Source organism: Paroedura picta, chromosome 8 (genome assembly GCF_049243985.1).
Source record: "Paroedura picta isolate Pp20150507F chromosome 8, Ppicta_v3.0, whole genome shotgun sequence".
In the NCBI taxonomy this organism is placed as follows: Eukaryota; Metazoa; Chordata; class Lepidosauria; order Squamata; family Gekkonidae; genus Paroedura; species Paroedura picta.
This window is the reverse complement of record NC_135376.1, coordinates 17,489,069-17,508,617: the sequence shown is the minus strand read 5'-3', so window position 1 is coordinate 17,508,617 and position 19,549 is coordinate 17,489,069. Positions and strand designations below refer to the sequence as shown.

The window sequence follows — 19,549 nt, the reverse complement described above, 5'->3', positions numbered from 1 at the left end:
TAAGCAGAAATATTAGAGATAAAGGTGGTTCCCATTCTCAGCTGGAAGCTGTTAATTGTTCCCATCACAGTTCTGAAAGACAGAGTTCTGGGAATTGTCTAGCCCTCTTGCCAGACTTTGGAAGGGTCAATCTGAGTAAGATTTTGTCAATGCTTGAAATAACTAATTTTCTAAGCCAGCCATTTTGCTAGCTCAGACAGACTCAACTGCCTCTTTTAATAAAAGCTGTGGAATTAGCTGTACTTTGGGATCCAATACCTTTCAAAGTCTCCCTTAACTGCCTGGGAGAAGCTCCTTTTTATCTACTTCATATTGACTTGCTGGAAGACATGTTGGACTAAGTATAATATGCACACAGCTTTGGTTGGCTTAAACAAGGACACAGCTTTATTGGCATATCAGAGTGTTGGCTCAGCATGGGACAGGGAGCTTGTGTATGTGATCAGCCGACCACAGGGTTCCTGATCACAGCTGCTCCCAGTCTCATATTTTAACAAAAGCTTATATATTTGCCCCTGTAAATGGGGGTTGGCTTGGAGTAAAATATATTCAAACTCAGTTAACGCCAGGACAGAATCTGTCTGGTCTTGAAACCTTAAATCTCATTGTTACTTGAAGATATTCAAACCAGCGATTGTCTACCCCTTCCTTGTTAAGTATGTCACAACTTTTTAATTTCTTTATGACAGTCAATAAATCTTGATACTTAAAACATCCCATTCTTTTCTGTTGTGCTTTGTCAAAGTAAGCCTCTCTTAGAGATTTCAACAGAGATGAATTAGATGTTATTCTTTGTTTGTATCTTTTCCAGATGTTTACTAAAGTCAGCATCCAATAATTTGATTCAGCTTTTTTCTTGATATATGTAGGCCATAAGAGACTATGTAAACCTTCTAAACCAAACTTCTCAACTACCAGATCTCACAAAGTTGGAGCCATAATCCAGTCTGTTAGCCATAGGAGTTCTGTTGCGTGGAGGTATCGTTTTTGATTTGACACACTTTGTCCTCCTCTTTTCTTATCAAATAGGAAGGAATATAAAGCCCATAAAAACAAACAGGGATTTTTGAGAGTTCTATCACATTGATCTTATTTATTCAGAACCAACTGGCCTCCCTTTTCACAGGCTTGAGGGTATGTAACTTAAACAGACTTACTAAAGAGGGAGATGAAGCATTGATTGAGGAAAGCAATGTCAACTATACTGACAGAAGATTTTAGGGACGGAGTTTCTTGATACTGGACAGCATTTAACACAAGTCTAGCAGTTATTCAGTGATAAATGTTCAGAAAACAGGCAAAAACTGTTGAGCTCTGCCTCTACCACCAACTTGAAACATATAATTTACAATATAATGCTCATATATCTTGTACGCTGCCTTGGATTCTGCAAGGGAAAAAGGCAGCTCATAAATGTTTAAAATAAGAAGAGAAGAGATGGTTTTTTACATTCTGCCTGGAGTTTCAAAAAGTGGCTTACAATTGCCTATCCTTCTCCCCACAACAGATAATCTGTGAGGTAAATGGGGCTGAGAGAACTCTGAGAGAACTGTGACTGGCCTAAGGTAACCCAGCTGGCTACATATGGAACAGTGGGGAATCAAACTGGTTCTCCAGATTAGAGGCCACCAAGCTTAACCACATCATCAAATACAATACAGAATTGTCAATGAATAAAATCTAGTCATCATAAATTCTTAACTAACCATCGTAAGTAGCCTCAGGGAGGAAAGGTGAGCCTCTCAGTTTCATAGTAGCATTCAAGCTGTGTATGTATGTGTGTGTGTACATGTTATCTTGTCCATGTCTCTTAAATACCTAGAAAAGTCAGTCTACTGACCAGGCTGCATACAGGTGGCCAGGTTAATCACATTTCGAGTTGAGTCAGTCAGTAGTGGCATTAAAAGAACAATACAACCACATTTTTAATTGTAATTTCTTTCTTTCTTTCTTTCTTTCTTTCTTTCTTTCTTTCTTTCTTTCTTTCTTTCTTTCTTTCTTTCTTTCTTTCTTTCTTTCTTTCTTTCTTTCTTTCTTTCTTTCTTTCTTTCTTTCTTTCTTTCTTTCTTTCTATGTGTACAGGTATTTGTGTGCTTCACTCCCTTGCCAGAGGAAAACAAACTTCCTGTGTCTTCCATGGGCAGTCATAACTTCAGTAGGCAGAATCACAAACACTTAGCATCATTTTCAATGTGTCAGATTTCCAACAACAACAACAAAAGCATGCATTCAGAGATGCATTGGCTGTCTTTGGTGGCTGGTCCTCTGCTTGCTGAGACAGCACTTATATTCACTGATTAGAATCCCTAATCATAGCTGTGAACTTGTATTTGCATAAATTTCTCCCTCAAGGCAATCTGAAAAAATAAACAGTTGCATCCGAAAACCACCATTAGCATCTTGGTCAAATCTATTCATTTCTGCCGTTCCAATGGATATAATATGTCATTTGAAATCCTTGCTGGCTTCCTGCATCCTTTTCTGGATTGCTATTTACAAGATGTAGCAAGGTTGTAGAGAGAGGGTGTGTCTCAAGGACAGATGACAATGACCTCTGATCAAATCCAGAGTAACATGATCGGCTTTGATATATAAGTAGATCGTGCAATGAACAAAAATGCTTTATGCCATTTGCATCCATTAGGAAATGTTCCACCCTCTCGGGTCATTAATTTCACTGGGTCATTAATTTCTTTTTTTATATTTACTCTCCACCTTCTTTCCATCATGGAACTCAGATATTGGATGCCACCAGCGGCAGGCCAGAATCTGGAGCAGGGTTGGGCGATTTGGCTCAGATACACTTGAAAATACTCAAATCAAGGCTGATTCAAGTACTTTTCTAGCTTATCTGAGTCGAATCAAACATCCCATGGGTTTAAAACAGCTGAATCAGGGAAGCCTGAATCTATTTGGGCTTGATTCGGTTGGTTGAGAAAGAACTCACCAAACAGCTGATCCTGAGGACCAACTGTTTGACGGGCCATTTAAATGCCTCCCCTCAAAATTGGGGAGGAGTCCTGACAAAAGCAAAGCTTGGGAAGGGTTGGGGGAGGGAGCCCACCAAAGAATTGATTCCTGTAGAATCCTTTCTGGTGCTGTTTCAGCCGAATTGGTTCAAGGTTCACAAGTCAGCCAAACTTGAACTGATCTACTGAATCAGTTATTTGGTTGATTTGAGTTGTATTAGATCAGGAAACCTCTAATCCAAAAGTACTGATCCCCCCCCCCCATGCACATCCCTAATATGGCACTGTGGCACTCTCCAGGGTTCCCTTTCTGTAGGTCTTGCTCAAAGAAGGACCCCCAGAAATAATGTGTGTGTTGGGGGGGAGGGTCCCTCTACACCCAGATTTCTCTCTTCTCCTGCCAGTCTCCTCAACCTCTGTACCTCAAGACATTGAGTAGGGCTCCCCTCTGCTACCATGCTGCTTGTGTTGCAGCTTCCTCTAGCCATGGCTTCCTGGTGGTTGTCCCCTTGGTCTCATCCCCACTTGTTACTGCTTTCATCATCTTCCCTGCCTTCCCAGGGCATGGCAGCATGGTTGAAAGTAGCTTCTGTGGTGTCAGGCTGAGCTCCAGTGGCCTTCCTCCTGTGGATCCCCTGACAGGGACAGCTGGCTCATTCTCTGCCATCAGAGGTAAGTGAGGCTTAGCAGCACTGGTCCCTGACAGTAGGGTTCCCTGTGGATACGTCATCCAGGCACTCACTTGCAGAACATGGATTCTGGGTGTGAGGAAGAAAGAAACATAAGCAAAGTGGTCTATCCAAATTATGGGGAATACTTGAACTGTCCATGAAGCAATTCAACAAAGCAAGATTCCCAACACGGCACCCCTGAATGCAATGGCACCTGTTAAGGGCTTCTCTTGCACCCACTTTCTTCTCCCCAGAAACATCACCATCTCCAAAGCAAGTTAGTCCAAGCTTTTCTCCTGCTTGTTGTCTATAGTACTAATATGGAAGGGCTGAAACTTCTCCCCCTTACTCTTGAGACCCCCAAGTTCCTTCCTTGTACCCCTGATTCCTCCATCACTTTCCTCCAAACTACCAGCAAATAATAAATGAAAAATCAATGAAAAAATAGGAAGTGATAACTAATACGTGATGGTGAACATATAATTCAAATATAATTAACGTACGTTGTGAAGAATAATTGCGGTGACACAAAATTGGAATTTAGTAGAGGGTTGTTACAAATAAATATGTTATATTATTATTGTTTCAACAGGGCCACAATCACTGATGAAGATAAGGAAAACAGGGGAGAGTTTACCTGGGAACCCATTTGGATTGCGTGTAATTATTTTGGATGATTAGGAATATTTACTATTATTTGGATAACTATAAGAAACAATTAAAGAATTCTTTATGGGATTTTGAATAGCCTGAATAATTCCTGTTTTTTCATGGGACTGTGATATCAAAAGGAATTGACGGTTTGACAGGAATTCATCAGCATCAATACCATTTACTTTGACTGGTAGCAGCTATACAGGTTTTCAGGAAGAGGTCTTTCATATAATCTACTACCTAACCCTTTTCCCTGGAGATGTCAAGGACAGAAACTGAGACATTGTGTATGAAAGCAGATGCTCTGCCACTGAGTCACAGCCTCTCTCCCATGGCCTTGATGGAAGCTGGAATGATGGGTCTTCAGTATGCCTAACCAAGCATACCAAAGCACACAAACTTACATGACTCATGGGGAATAGATTTCCATAGTAAACTGAATCTCCCAAGAATTCTGGCAGCTGGGTTGTTATTGGCAGTGTGCTTGGACAAAACAACCCTGCCTTACACATTGCTGCTGATGCCAGTGTGTTTTTAAAAAGTGATATAATTGAGAACAGGTGCCAAGCCCATTGGAAGCTATGGTTGGACCTTCTACAGGCTTTAGGCTCTGTTCAAACTAATGGGTTCAATAATTCCAAGGAAACAGATTCATTTCAAAATACATCATTAGATGCCTCGAGATGTTTGCCCGAATGCCTTGCATATGTATGCATATATGTGCTGTCAGATTATAACGAACTTGTGGTTACTCTAGCAAAGAAGAAGAGTTGGGTTTTGTGCACCACTTTTCTCTGTCAGAAGGAGTCTCAAAGTGGCTTACGATCACCTTCCTTTCCCCACAGCAGGCATCCCGTGAGGTAGGTGGAGCTGAGAGAGCCCTGATATTACTGCTCCATGAGAACAGCATTATCAGAGCTGTGACAAGCCTAAGGTCACTCAGCTGACTGTATGTGGGGGAGCAGGGGATCAAACCTGGCTCTGCCAGATTAGAAGCCATGGCTCTTAACTATTACACTACACTGACTTTCAAGGGAAAGTGAAAAGCAGAGGCCTTTGCCTTTCTCTGCAGTCTTTATTGTTGTTCCCCCCCAAGTACAGTCCCTTCTTAGCTTCCAAGATCTGAGATAAGCCATACCATAGCATTCCATGCCCTACCCAATTCTCTTGCAGTGGTGCTGGTGCTGGTGGTAAAAGGAGTCATCAAACCACACCAGATTTGGGAGAACCCTGTTTCAAAGCAAGAGACATTCAACAGTAGTTTGCAATGGCCTTGGGCTTCCTTGGTGCACTCCCATCCAAACACAAGCCAGATTAGGACCTAGTTTTCTCAATTTAAGTTTATAACCTGCATACCCCCAAGTTATGGCCTAAGCAATCTTAAAACAAGATCTACTGAACGCACATTACAACTGCCAATGTGAAATTGGTCAATTTGAGAAGAGCCCCCCATAATTTCTGCATGACCCTTATGTAATCAGCTGGTACCACACTGCCATTTTAAAGTGTATTTAAGTGGACAGTTCAAAAAAGCAAATTCCATGGTTCTGAGAGACAGAGTACATTTCACCATTCAAGTCTAGTAGCATCTGAAAGATCAACATTTTGGGCGGTATAAGGTTTTATGAGTCAAAGCTCATTTTATCAGATACCACCCCTGAAATTACATTTAAATATTTGTCTCTTTGCCTCTTCTGTCTTTGCTGCAGGAGGTTTTTAGCTGCCCACATCTCAATGCTTCACCATCTCCATTTCAAAGGCTGCCAAGGAAGGGCTTAACAGGCCTTTGAACCATGTGCTAGTGAAGAGGGCTTGTCACATTATTGCTGCAGGCCAATGTACCTTTTTCTGTATTGCTTTCACTGTAGATTGATCAAAAGTTATTTTATTTTCTGTAACGTTATAAGGTAATTCACAAGTTAGAACACAGAGAGAAGAGCCATGGTTAGCCAATTAATGTTTAATTTACATTCTCAGATGTGCCATTACTATTCAAATATAACAGAAAATTTTAATCAAGCCATAATTAAAACATAACAGTTTACATAGACAGTGCAATGAACTTGCGGTGGAAATTAAATCTAAATATATATAATGCATTCCCCCTGCCCTTAATCCAGGACACACCAACAGAACCTGGGTAGATAGCATATTTATGCAATTCTGGCTTGCAACATTGAGAACTTCATCTGAAAAGTCCTGGTCTTGGAAAGATAGATAAATTCTTGTGAGGACATCTTGCACTCTGCAGGGGGTTGGACTAGATGATCCTAGAGAACCCTTCCAACTCTATGATTCAATATTGATATAACTGCCTAGCAACGGCCACAGAAGGTATTTGCTTCTTAAAGCTACAGGTGCAGCTTCTATTATTTTGGGGAATTAAGATCCTAGGTATCTGTCTTGTCTGTTTGTGACTCCAGTCACAGGTTTAAGAATCCACACATTTTATCATATTTGAAATTAGGTATATTATACTGATATTTGGAAGTTACTTTGAAATAATTTTAGCCCACCATTTTCAATTGCTTGTTGATGAAAACATGAGAATCTGCTTCAAACAAAATGGCAAATGATGAGTTATCGTCAAGCAGGGATATTTACTGATTCACAACTACCTGCTCACCTACAGTGATCCCAATTCCATGTACAGATGATGCCTCCCCCCAAAAAAACAGAATCCCTGGCCATTATGGCCTGGAGGAAATGCCTTCTGACCCCAAAATGGTATTGGTATTTCCCTGGGCATGCAAGAAAGGGCCACAAGAGCCAAGCATGGACACCATCCCTTGTCTGCCCAACTACAATCTAAATGATTTTGCCACTTGGTGGCCATCAGGGAAAAGGGAAAGTCCTTTCCACAGCTGTTTTGGTCTTTGAGGGAGGACTCAGGGTCAGGCCCAACAGCAGTTACCTAGGAACCTGCTACCACCTGACTGTGATTAATCAAAGCCTGAATGCTTGCTACAATCCAATAGCAGTCACCCCTGGCTAGAATCTCAGACTAGGATTCGAGAGCCCTCCGTTTGAATCTCTACTTTGCCAGGAAGCTTACTGTCAGGAGCCATCCCATGGAGGCTGGTGATCATTCAGAGGAGAAATAGGAACTACAGTGCCACACCAGCTGGGAGGCCTTGAGCAGAAGGGAGATTCTGGAGCAACAAAGGCAAAAGCCCAAATCCTTCCCAAGGAAGAGCCCTTGGCTGGCTGTGGCTTATCACCAGAGGCGAGAGGATTGGCTGAAAGTCCTGCATACCCTGTGTGAGTCTTTTCAGGAGCCATCTTTAACCCCTGGGCTATGCACAGAGTACTTAGCCAAAATCCAGCAAGTGGAATTGTTGCTTTGTTCACATCCCTGCACCTAAGTTCCTGCCCACCTTCATCCTGGAATGACCATGACTTTAACTCCTTGCTGCCTGTTTCAACCTCTTGGACCATCTCCGACTATTCTGCATTTCTACCTGCCTTTGGACTTCTAGAATGTGTACTGACTCAGCTCTGACTGGCCTCTTGGACTCAGGTAACAGATCGCTTGTGTTGTTTGTGCTCCCGCAAGCTGACCAAGACTTGTTAAGCCTCTCATGGTGTTATTGGCTAGGTCTGATAGCTACAGCTGGGAATGCTGCCAGTTCCAAGGTCGGCAGAGTTGAGTACAGACAGTCTCCTGGCCCCACCTGGAGAAAACCTGGACTGCTAATCAGGGAGAGGCCATCACACTTGCTGGGTGACCTTCAGCCAGTCACACACAATCAACCTAATAGGCCTCCCAGAGTTCTTGTAGGGATAAATTGGAGGAGAGGAGAAGGATGTAAGCTGCTTTAGACCATATCTATGATAAAACATCTAAAGTAACAAGTGGTCAAAGGGAGGTTAATAAATGTTTGTAATCTAAATGCTGTTGAATGAGCAGTACCAATAATTGTAAGCAGTTATCATACCCTGTTAAGATGCTGACAATTTAAATGTCCATACTTGGTTTTAAACATGGTGTGAGAGCTTTAATTCCCTCTCCCCTTTCTGAATAAAATTGACATTTGTATGAGAAGTGTAGCAAACTGATGGGAGGTATCTACTTTCCCGGAGATTTTCCAAATGAAATTGGATATCTGTCGGTGGTAATTTAGAACCCGGGAGATCCTGAATGATGGGAGGTGGTGGAACTGCCAACCCATTTGATGATGTACCATCTTGAAAATTATTTGCGATTGTAAAAATGGCTTCCTTTAAGGGATAATTTAGCATGATGCCATTGTGAGTCTCCATAGGTGATGGGAAATTGCTTTCTGTTTCTTCCTGGCTATAACTGTGTCTGGAAGAAAAAAAAAGACGATCCAGATGCCAGTGTTGTTCCTGTTTGTGATCTGCCAATATTTTTAAGACAGATCAGGGCCATGTTGAGTTATAACCCTAAATGAAAATCAAGGCAAATATATAAGGTGAACCATCTGTGAGGAGTTTGGTGGGACTTTCAAATAACTTTTTATAATAGTCACATTTCTCATGGGGTTGGGTAGCATTTGAAATGCATGGTTGGCTTTTGTCTTAAGACGTTTTGCTCAAATAAAATAAAAGCAGAGAAGGTGAGGAAAAGGTGAGACAAATTCCAGCAGTTTGAATTATTTTATTTCATTTCTCCCTAAGGGGGACCCAACAGAGTTTACATTATTCTTCTCTTCTCCATTTTACCTTCACAACAACTCTGCAGGGTAGTAAGATTAATCGATCTGAAGAAAATAGTTTGGCTTAGGAACATTCATACTTAATAGATACCTGATAGGTTCCAGATGCAGATGTTCTTGAATTTTATGCACATTTTGATTTTACAGTGCCAGTTCTGACATCTTGCTTGTACTAACAACATTCCATGGAATAAAAATTGCACTTTTTTGTGTTGATGGGAAGGGGCCTGAACGAGCTTGGCGTAGTGGTTAGGAGAATGGACTTCTTATCTGGCAAGCCAGGTTTGATTCTGCGCTCCCCCACATGCAACCAGGTGTGTGACTTCGGGCTCACCACAGCACTGATAAAGCTGTTCTGACTGAGCAGTAATACCAGGGCTCTCTCAGCCTCACAGGGTGTCTGTTGTGGGGAGAGGAAAGGGAAGGTGACTGTAAGCTGCTTTGAGACTCCTTTGGGTAGAGAAAAGCAGCATATAAGAACCAACTCTTCTTCTTCATGATACGGCAGCTTGATGTGTGCAAACAATGTCAAATTGGCATATGAGCAGCAACTAGCGACTAGCAGCAACTAAAAATGATGCTGAAACGCCACAAAAGAAACATCAGCAATGAGAATCAGGTAAACAAAAGGCCCACAAAGACAATATGCAAAAAGAGAAAGATACAGGAGTAGTAATTCCTCTGTAGTACCAGAAGACAGATATTAGGAAAGCTAAACTAATGCAAAATGTCAAAAACAAGTGTTTTCAGGCTGGAAGGAAGTAGTATGACAGATTCAAGGCAATTTCCCTTCTCTTCCCCACCTCCCCCCAAAAAACCACTCAGCGTTGCCTTTTCCTTGCCTTGAAAATATTACTTAATGATACCATCTCCCATGACATATGATTACAGAGTTCTGAATCCCTCCATTCCACACCACTTCACCAATTGCTGCATCATGCACACTGTGATGACATCATATCAGATAAGCCAGAGCAGCTTACATCTTTTCTCATTTTTCTCCTCACAATCAACATGTGAGGTCAGTTAGGCTGAGAGGAGAAATGTACTATTAGTAGTAGAAGCAGGGACATTCTTTTCAACAGCAATCCCACATAAGTGGCAACCCCTGTGTTTGTCCTATGGATTCAGAAGTGTGCAGCAAACAGTAGGAGAGGAGGGATAGGACAAGTGAAGGTTTGTTTGTCCGGAGGACATCTAGATATGAGTCTAGCAGCACATGAAAAACCAACTATACATTCAAGGTAAGAGCTTTTGAGAGTCAAATTCCTTTAGTCAGAAATTACTTGGGATGGAAATCTCTTGAGTCCTTATACTCTGAGCAGAAGGTGGGAAGACAGAACTCAAGTCACAGAAATAGAGCAGAGGAAAAAGGAATGATGGTCTTGAAGGTCCTACTGGACTTGTATCTAGCTGTCCAGCTGTAGACCAACATAAGTATCCTACTTGTCAGGGCATGTAAACATGAAAAGAGGACTTGAAAGGACCAGGGATGATACTGTGCCTCTCCTGCAACTTTCACGCCTGCTTCCACCTGACCCTCAGAAGGATTAGTCCCTTCAAGGAAGTAATCCAAAAACTAGCTTCAATTCTGTATAGGACTGCACTGAATGCAGTTTCTAGTAGCTGTGAGATTTCAGCCTCAACGTTTTTACATTTCTCTACCACCTCCTGATGATCCCAATAATAAAGCAGAGATAATAAACCAGTTGCTTATAATGGGCCAACTGTTTAAGGGGAAAAAAATACTTTCCATGATAAGAAGGCATTGGAAAGGAATGGGATAGCTAAATTAGGGGAAGATTTGATAACACCTCACTGCTATTCCATTTTACAGCTATCATATAGATAGTGATATACCATCTGGACCATACATTAAAAAGCAGGCTTCACAGCAACAAAGTACTAAACTTGGAAATGGGATAGGGGTAAACCCATCCGGTAGTTTTTCAAATGCCACCTTGTTTATGTGATAAGACAAGGTCTTTTCAGATCATTTACTTTCTGCACCAGTTTGTCTAGTGCCGAGCGAGGAAAACCTTCTACTAAATAAATGTCGTCTTTCTTTCCTACAGTCAGGGAAGATTAGAGTTTCTCGCAATGCAATCTGATGTCTTTGCTAAAGTGCATTTTTAAAATTGAAAAGGACAGCGTAGTGAAATCCTATGGGGAGCCACTTAATCAGCTTTCCTTCTTCAGCTGGCTTGATATATGGAAAAGATACATCTGAAATGGAAATATCAGGAAGATTAACATACCCAGTTTCCTTCCCCCTGTCTCCTCCATGTCACTTCCTCAACACAATCTGAAAATCAGCATTATCTCATTCTCTGGTTTAACTAGAGAGCTTTCGAAAGCTACTGAACTGGCTGATCAGTGTCTGCATCCTGACATTTAGGAGACTTGTTTCCCCTACCTTTAAAGGTTCAAGAGAAATGTTATATAATGCCACAATTCGTTGCATAAATATTATATGCCCCAAAAAGCTGCCAAGAGAAACACCAAGAGAAACTGCCAAGAGAAATACTTTAGAGGAAAATTCCAGCTAAAATTTCACTATACTTTGACTCCTCTGAACACGTCTGTCAGTCCCCTCAGATGTGTCATTATTCACCAAGGTCAACTTGAAGGCCTGCCAATTAGGTCACCTGGCTGTCTGGTATGGAAGGAGGAGCTCCCTCATGTCCACACCATACAATCCTCCCCCCATCTGCCAATGTCCAGGTAGATGTAGCTTTTAACCAATTGGGGGATATTGGAGGACGGGCCCAAGTTATTCCCTTAGCCTGGCCTCAACCAAAAGCCTGGTGGAAGAGCTCTGTCTTACAGGCTCTGTGGAACTGCATTAGCTCTGGCAGAGCCTGTAGCTCTTCCAGGAGCACATTCCACCAGGCAGAAGCCACGTTTGGCTCTGTGGTTCTGCACTTAAAGTACTGCACTGAAGCGCTGTATTAAATCCACATTTAGCTCTGTGGCTTCCATATTGCTGAGACTGTTGATTGTCTTGTGCTGGGGAGCAGCAGGATTTACTAAAAGTCTCCTTATCCTTTGTGCCATCTCCAGCTCTGGCACAGAGTTAAGACTGGTGAAAATGTTGATGTCAGTGGCAGCATGCACTAGTGAGTTAGCTTCAGCTGGGAGACAGGGTGAATGGTCCAAGGTCACCCTACTACAGTCTGTAGATTAGGGGTTTGGAACCTGTATCAAGCATGCTAGCCTGAACCTCTAGCCATGACAACACATTGGCTTCACTTGTGTGAAGACTCCTGGGAAGGTCAGCAGACTGTGCCTCCTGTTCATAAACTACCTAGCCACATACAAGTATCTCATATGGTCTTGCTTGCAAGAACACAGAAAGAGTAGCACCAGGGACCTTCGTCTCTCCAAGTTTTCATCCAAAAATGTTCTTGATGGTTCTGCGGATGGTACTTTTCACAGGCCTAAGGCTTGGTACCGAGCCTCTTGTGGCGCAGAGTGGTAAGGCAGCTGTCTGAAAGCTTTGCCCATGAGGTTGGGAGTTCGATCCCAGCAGCCGGCTCAAGGTTGACTCAGCCTTCCATCATTCCGAGGTCGGTAAAATGAGTACCCAGCTTGCTGGGGGGTAAATGGTAATGACTGGGGAAGGCACTGGCAAACCACCCCGCATTGAGTCTGCCATGAAAATGCTAGAGGGCGTCACCCCAAGGGTCAGACATGACTCGGTGCTTGCACAGGGGATACCTTTACCTTTTAAGGCTTGGTACCAGTCTTGAGAAAGAGGGAAATTTTTTGTTTTGTTTTACATAGTTGCATTTTTAGCATACATTTGCATACGTGGGCTAAAGAATATAACTTATGGTAAACAGAGAGATTAAAATAAAAGAATGTATTAATGTTGTTTCATGTGACTTATTAGGGCAAAGCCAAAGCCATGCATCTTCTTGTGTCAGCTACAACAGGAAAAGTATAATATAATTTGTCAAAGACATTATGCATTATTCATAATAATGTGTTTTGCTGATCAGGGTCATTTTTCTAACTTCACTGGAAATATTTATTTGCCTTGCTACTTGATATCACTGTGTCTGTTGTTCTTTTTATATGTTTGCCCAACATCCATGCAGTTTTACATATATCATTGAGTACATTGATTGTACATTGTCTATTGAAACATTTAGCTTCAATGACTTCTTTTGCATGCAACAACTCTATTTTCTATTCGCTTGAATAAAAAAAGAGCCTCTCACACTTAATATCAGGGCATAGATGCCATGTGTTGATATAGCACTAATGAAATGAAAGGAGGAACACATAGTTATATCCATTGGTTTGTTCACCCTTCTGATCTAGCTGTTTTCATGTACTGGGTCAGTGAAGTTTCCAAATAATCCTGGAGAAGGCTATTGTTTTTACTACTTTTATTGCATCTTAAATTTTTGATTGTGTTGTAAACCACAGCAAGCCTGGCTGCAGAGTGGTCTTGTCTATAAATTTAACTAATTAATAATAATAACTGCATAAACTTGGACATTCCAGGGTTATCAAGCAAACTCTTCCTATAGTTGACTGAATTTGACCTTAAGTTATTTGGAGATTACATACATATGAAGGGGATCGGGCTGTTTGTACACTGAGAGAACATTTTATTTTTTAGGTCTGAAGTCATATTCTGTTGCTTATTCTTTCTGAGTAGAAGGTAAGATCTCTTACAGTCTAGAATACTGCTTTTTTCAGTTACTAGCCCTGTAACAACAACAAAAAAATCTTCCAAATGAGATTATGTGAGCTCCTTCATGAGACTGCTTGTGTAGAGCAGAAGGTATATTATTGTTCCATTAGATACTTGTAACATGTCAAATCCTGGACTTTTAGTATGCAGAAATGGTTTCTAGTTAATTACTTTTATTATTAGGTATCTGTTTTTTAATCATCATCCGTTTCAGTAAACCATATATTTTCCAAAAGGACAGGTCACTCACTACCTAATTGGCTCTCGTTGGGGGTGTGCCACCAACAGAGAATGGACTCTGCCAACAAGGGCCAGTAAGCTCAAATTGCAGTCTATCAGTGAGGGCCACTGTTCAGCAGACATGCAGCCTGAAAGCTCTGCCCATGAGGCTGGGAGTTAACTCAGACTTCCATCCTTCCGAGGTCGGTAAAGTGAGTACCCAGCTTGGGTCAGACATGACTCGGTGCTTGCACAGGGGATACCTTTACCTTTTTTAAAGTCTATTTATTCAAAATATACTTTATTGCACTGTCAATTATAGATTCTTTTTCTCAGCCCTCCTGGAAGCTGGTAGAGCATTTCACCAGGCCAGGGTGTGGTTTCGGCCTGTTATATCTCCCTGGGAAATTCAAGATAGATTTCCTTTTGCCTCTCGTTTTGGATCACTGTTGTGAAAGTGACACTAAAATACAATTTAACATATTTTTAAATGATGTGAAAATGGTACGACAGAAATACTGTGCTTCAAGAAAAAAAATTGAAGCTGCCATGGTGGCATATGGAGGATGGAGCAGAATTGTTTTCTTGCCCCAGAGGGACAGACCAGAACGAATGGGATGAAATTAATTCAAAAGAAATTCCATCTAAACATCCGGAACAAGTTCCTGACAGAGCTGTTTCTCAGTGGAACAGGCTTCCTCAAGGTAGTGGTGGGTTCTCAATCTTTGGAAATTTTTAAATAGAGACTAGATAGTCATCCGATGGAGAGACTGATTCTGTGAAGGCTTAAGGGGTGGCAGGTTACAGTAGATGAGCGATTGAGATGTGAGTGTCCTGCATAGTGCAGGGGGTTCGACTAGATCAGTGGTCCACAACCTTTTCCAGGCTGCGGACCGGCAGCGGCAGGGAGGGCGATGACCCGGCTGTGCATGCCACGCATGTGCGGCCGAGTAGCGCATGTGCACATGCATGGGAGTGCTGCGCATGCACGTTTGTGGCCACGCATGGTGCAAACATGCATGCTCAACCTGGCGCGGCCCTGCGGAGGCAGGGAGCCGCTGCCCAGTGCCAGGGCCTTTGTGGCCCGGCACCAGGCCGCAGCCCGGTGGTTGGGGACCACCGGACTAGATGACCCATGAGGTCCCTTCCAACTCTATGATTCTATGGTATATTAAAAATCTGCCTCCCCGCTTTAAATGTTCTGAATCCTGGTCAGATAAGATGGCCTGCCTATTGATCCAGCCAGGCTACAGTTTTGCCCATTCCATCTTGCACTTTGTGATGGCCTGGGAAGAAAGAAGAAAAAAAAATTCCATCTTCTACTTTACATTATCCCCCTCACTACCACTGCCATAACTTTTACCTGCTCTCAGCATTGTTTGCCCCCTGGAAAATACCCATTCAGTGGGTATCTGGACATTGTCTCTGTTTTACTTCTTCCCGTTGATTTATCAACTCTTGTTTTTCTCCAAACAAAGGAAAGTGGCAGGCTACTGTCTGATCTCATCAGATCTTAGTAGCTAAGCAAGGTCCATTGGTGGATGGAAGACTTTCAGAGATGGACTCTGCAGAAGAAGGTAATGGAAAGTCGTCACTGCTTTTCACATTTTAAAAATGTATGCATTTGATTTTTCTCAATAGAGGCCTTGGGACAATTCACAATATATGCAACAGAGCAGTAAAATTTAAAACAATCAAATTGAGACACCCAAATAAGTACAATAAAACAGATTATAATTAAAATTCAACCAGTCAGCAGCTCTGGGATACATCTCAACGGTCAACTGGTTCATCTGTTCTCTGAGTTAATTTAGTGCTACACAAAAATAGGCAGCTTTGCATGCCCTAAAGTAGTGATCCCCAACCTGTGGACCGTGGACCACATGTCGTCCTTCGACTAATTGGAGGTGGGCCCCGAAGGACGCCTTCTCCCCCCCCCCCGGCCCTTTACTTCATCCCCCCCAGCCCTTTACAACACACTTCATTGTTGTGGCGTGTCTGTATCTTATTTTGAAGGGATGTTTAAACATTACCATAGTGATCAGAGAGCGTTAGGGCAGTGGTTGAGAGTAGAGGAGTAAACTACCCCCCCCCCCACCAGGCCTCAGTAAAAGGTGTTGAGTGGTCCCCGGTGTTGAGAGGTCCCCGGTGATAAAAAGGTTGGGGACCACTGCCCTAAAGAACCCGAGTAAATCCCACAGGGCATGGACCTCCACAGGAATTTGGTTCTACAGGACAGGATGGGGCAGCCACCAAGAAAGCCCTTGCCTTAGTAGATGACAAACAGGCTATTTATGAACCAGGCTCCCACAGGAGGCCTTGAAAGACCCTTGCTGGGGTCCCAATGAGCTGGTTGCAATGTAACAGCATTTAGCAGAGTGATGTCACATTTAAGAGTGGCAAATTCTAATCTGGCGAGATGGATTTGATTCCCCACTCCTCCACAGGCAGCCAGCTGGGTCACCTTGGGCAAGACACAGAACTGATAAAGTTGTTCTGACTGAGCAGTCAGAAGCTTTCTCAACCTCATCTACCTCACCAATTATCTGTTGTGGAGAGTGGGAGGGAAGGTGATCATAAGCCACTTTGAGAGTCCTTCAAGCAGTAAAAAGTGGGGTATAAAACCCAACTCTTCTTCTTACATATATATTTTTTGTGCACCTGGGGAATCTGTAGCTAATAGAAACCCACATGGGTGGGTGTCCAGGATGCTGTTATGGTTTACAAAATAAGAACTGTTTTACCATGCATGTTCTACAATTACTATATTATAGTTGTACAATGAATCATTTAGGGGAAGTTGTACCAATTTGTGTTCTATACTTAAAAAAAAACGTTAAAAAATAAAAAATGTAATATCCAATGAATCAGTTTCCACTGAAATGCACTCCTATAATGGCTTTTAAGTCTGTTTTGTTCCTTCTCTGAAATGACATAGTGCAAGATGGACTGGGGTTTTATTTTTGTTTAGATGTCCTTCTGTTAAATCTGCCTGTTTTATTTTGCTTCTGAAGGTTGACATAGGCCTGTATATCACCCGAGGAGTCATTGATTCAACAGATTTGTTGTGCTTAATAGGTTCCACTACATTATCCTAGGTAATTTTACAGGGAAAGTAGAATATTTACGGCCGGCTTGTTCTCTTTGCATACTGCAATTTGTATTTCTTGGACCAGAGATATAACTTTGTGACAGGTTTATTCTCCCCCCCCCCTTTTTTTTTAAAGATGTTTTAAGAAGTGAGTAGAATTAGTAATATGCTAGATTTTTAATGGATATAAAAATCTCACCCATCATGTAATAGAAACATGTTTTTGGATAGGAGTGGGCATTAATTGGTTCATAAGTCAATATTTGGCATGAACCTGGCCCAGTTCGTAGCCCATGAACATTTGCCAGACTATTGTCTGGTTCTGTTCAGCTGTTTGGGCCATTTAAACCCAACAGCTGAGTTGGCCAGGCCTGTCCATCAGCTGATAGTTGTAAATGGCTTCCAAGCAGGGTGAAGTTAAACAGACTGGTGAAATGTCTTCCAGGCATTTAAACCTTACAGTGGGGTGGGACCATCAATCAGCTGAGAGGTTTTCATACACAAATATCATCTTCCAATGAGAGCCATTCATATCAATAAATCCCCAAATATATCTTTATAGTAGCAGTTTTTAGTGTAATCCAGCCATAGGCTCATACATAGTACCGGAGATCCAAATCATAAGAAGCAAGGTCCTTGGACGTCAAGCTCAATCCTCAGCAGGTCTACAGACACAACAGGAACAATGTCATAGGATATCCCCCAAAGTCTTCCCACTCCATAGGGCTCCAATGCTGAGTTAGAATTGCCTGGAGATTTGGGAGGATGGCGCTTGGAGAGGAAAGAGTTTGGGAAAGAGCAAGGCCTCAGTGAGGCATAATGATGTAAGGTCAACCCTCCAAGCCAACCATCTTTTGAGTGGAACTGATCTCTGTTACCTGGAGGTCAGTCCTAATTCCAGGAGCTCTCTCCCCCAGCCTGCTAGCAACCCTATCTCCCCAGGCACTACCCCATAAATGTTCAGGAGTTTCCCAAGGCTGTATACTGCTGTAGGTTCTTGGTCTTCATTTTCTTTCTGCATGTGGTTATTTGAATGCCTGGACCAGGCTTAGGCTCAGGAAAACAAAGAAACCCTTCATAAGCAACCAGAAATTTATGTCTTCCACAGAGGTACTGCAATGTTTCTTTCTAAGAGGGGGTCTGCAAACAAAGTACTTCTGCACTTCTAATTGAGTTACTGTAATCTCTTGCTTTAGAGAGTCACGGCTTTCCGTTGGGATTTTGCAGCCCCATTACTTTCTGAGGAATACAGTGTGCTTTGTGTTTTGGAATGAAATATTTGGATTTCTTTGAGAAAGCCTTATAAATTGTGCGATAAACACTGACAGGCGTACAGTCGCAGTCATTCCTACAGAGGTTTATATTGTTGAAAAATGTCTGACTGAACAGTTGCTGTGGTAGAACAGGGAAGAAATATATAAAGCAGATTAATGCAGAGGATGTAACTAAACTGAGGTTATGTTGTTTTGATCTAACTAATATCTATCCTTTTTCCCCCCAGGAATCCAAGGAAGATGAGATTTTGAGAATCAATGTTGCCCAGAAGTTTAAGAATCAAGGAGACCTGCTCAGTTTCTGATGCATTAAGATGAGTACAGCCCAAGAACCATGCATGGTGGAGTACCAACTGCTGGGAAGACGTGATGTATTTGTTGCCAGCCTGAGAGGCTACAATATTAGAGAAGCTGCAAAGCACCTGGTAGGCCAAAAATGGGTCACAGCTTGTGAAGACCCTACTAAAGTGAGCTACAGGTAGTAGAGGGAGGAAGTAGTACTCCATCAGGCAAAACTTTGTGAGAATGTTCTGAAGGAACCAAGTCACTATATTTTACCCATGTATAATCACTATATAGTCAAATTGACTTTTTTTCCTTTCTGTCTTGTGGACACTTCACAGCCATATAATTTATATTTCCATAAACCTGAATGTGGTTTAATATGAACAAGGAACAATTCCTCTTTTCCTAAGAATATGTTTTTATTGATGCCAGGTGGGGCATTCCAAAATTTTCTTCTGTCTAGAGAAAAGAAACAGTGCAGAATCATCCGGAGCTGCCATTGCCAGAGTGGGCGCGGCAGGCGGAAGAAGGCAAGGGAGGAGGGAATCCCTGGGGTGCATGCGCAGAGCAGCCAAAAGGCAGTGAGGCACCCCAGAATTGGCTGGAAGTTGGGGCACGACTGCCTTAAGAAACACCATGTGCTTCACCCGGGCCCATTATGCATGGCCGCCGAAACGCGGAGGGGGAAGACGCGACGCATACCGGTTATACACGGGGCGGGGCGCAATGGCGGCAAAACCCAGAGTAACCGATTATGCACGTGGCGATCCCGGTGCCGCTTCTGGTTGCGCCCGGGTCACCCGGATGCTGTACTTTCTTCCGCGTTTCGCTAACGCGGCTTTTTTGGCGGCATGCACCGAAGCTGCAGCTTCGTTATCTGCGTTATCAGTTATTTTAGTCGCCGCCATTCCACCCCGAATGTGCATTATTCCCCTCGTACATAATGGGTCCCGGCGAAGCAGGAAAGGAGTTTCCCACCCATTCCACCCTCATATTGAT

General features: G+C 42.5%; 1 long non-coding RNA gene across 1 annotated transcript; it reads left to right on the top strand.

Moving 5' to 3' along the window:
* Positions 1 to 7,349: 7,349 nt before the first annotated feature.
* Positions 7,350 to 18,883, top strand: LOC143842583 (uncharacterized). Its single transcript, XR_013233195.1, has 4 exons — positions 7,350 to 7,814; positions 13,607 to 13,648; positions 15,379 to 15,477; positions 18,493 to 18,883. It is a non-coding gene; the product is annotated as an uncharacterized LOC143842583 (long non-coding RNA).
* Positions 18,884 to 19,549: the final 666 nt, after the last annotated feature.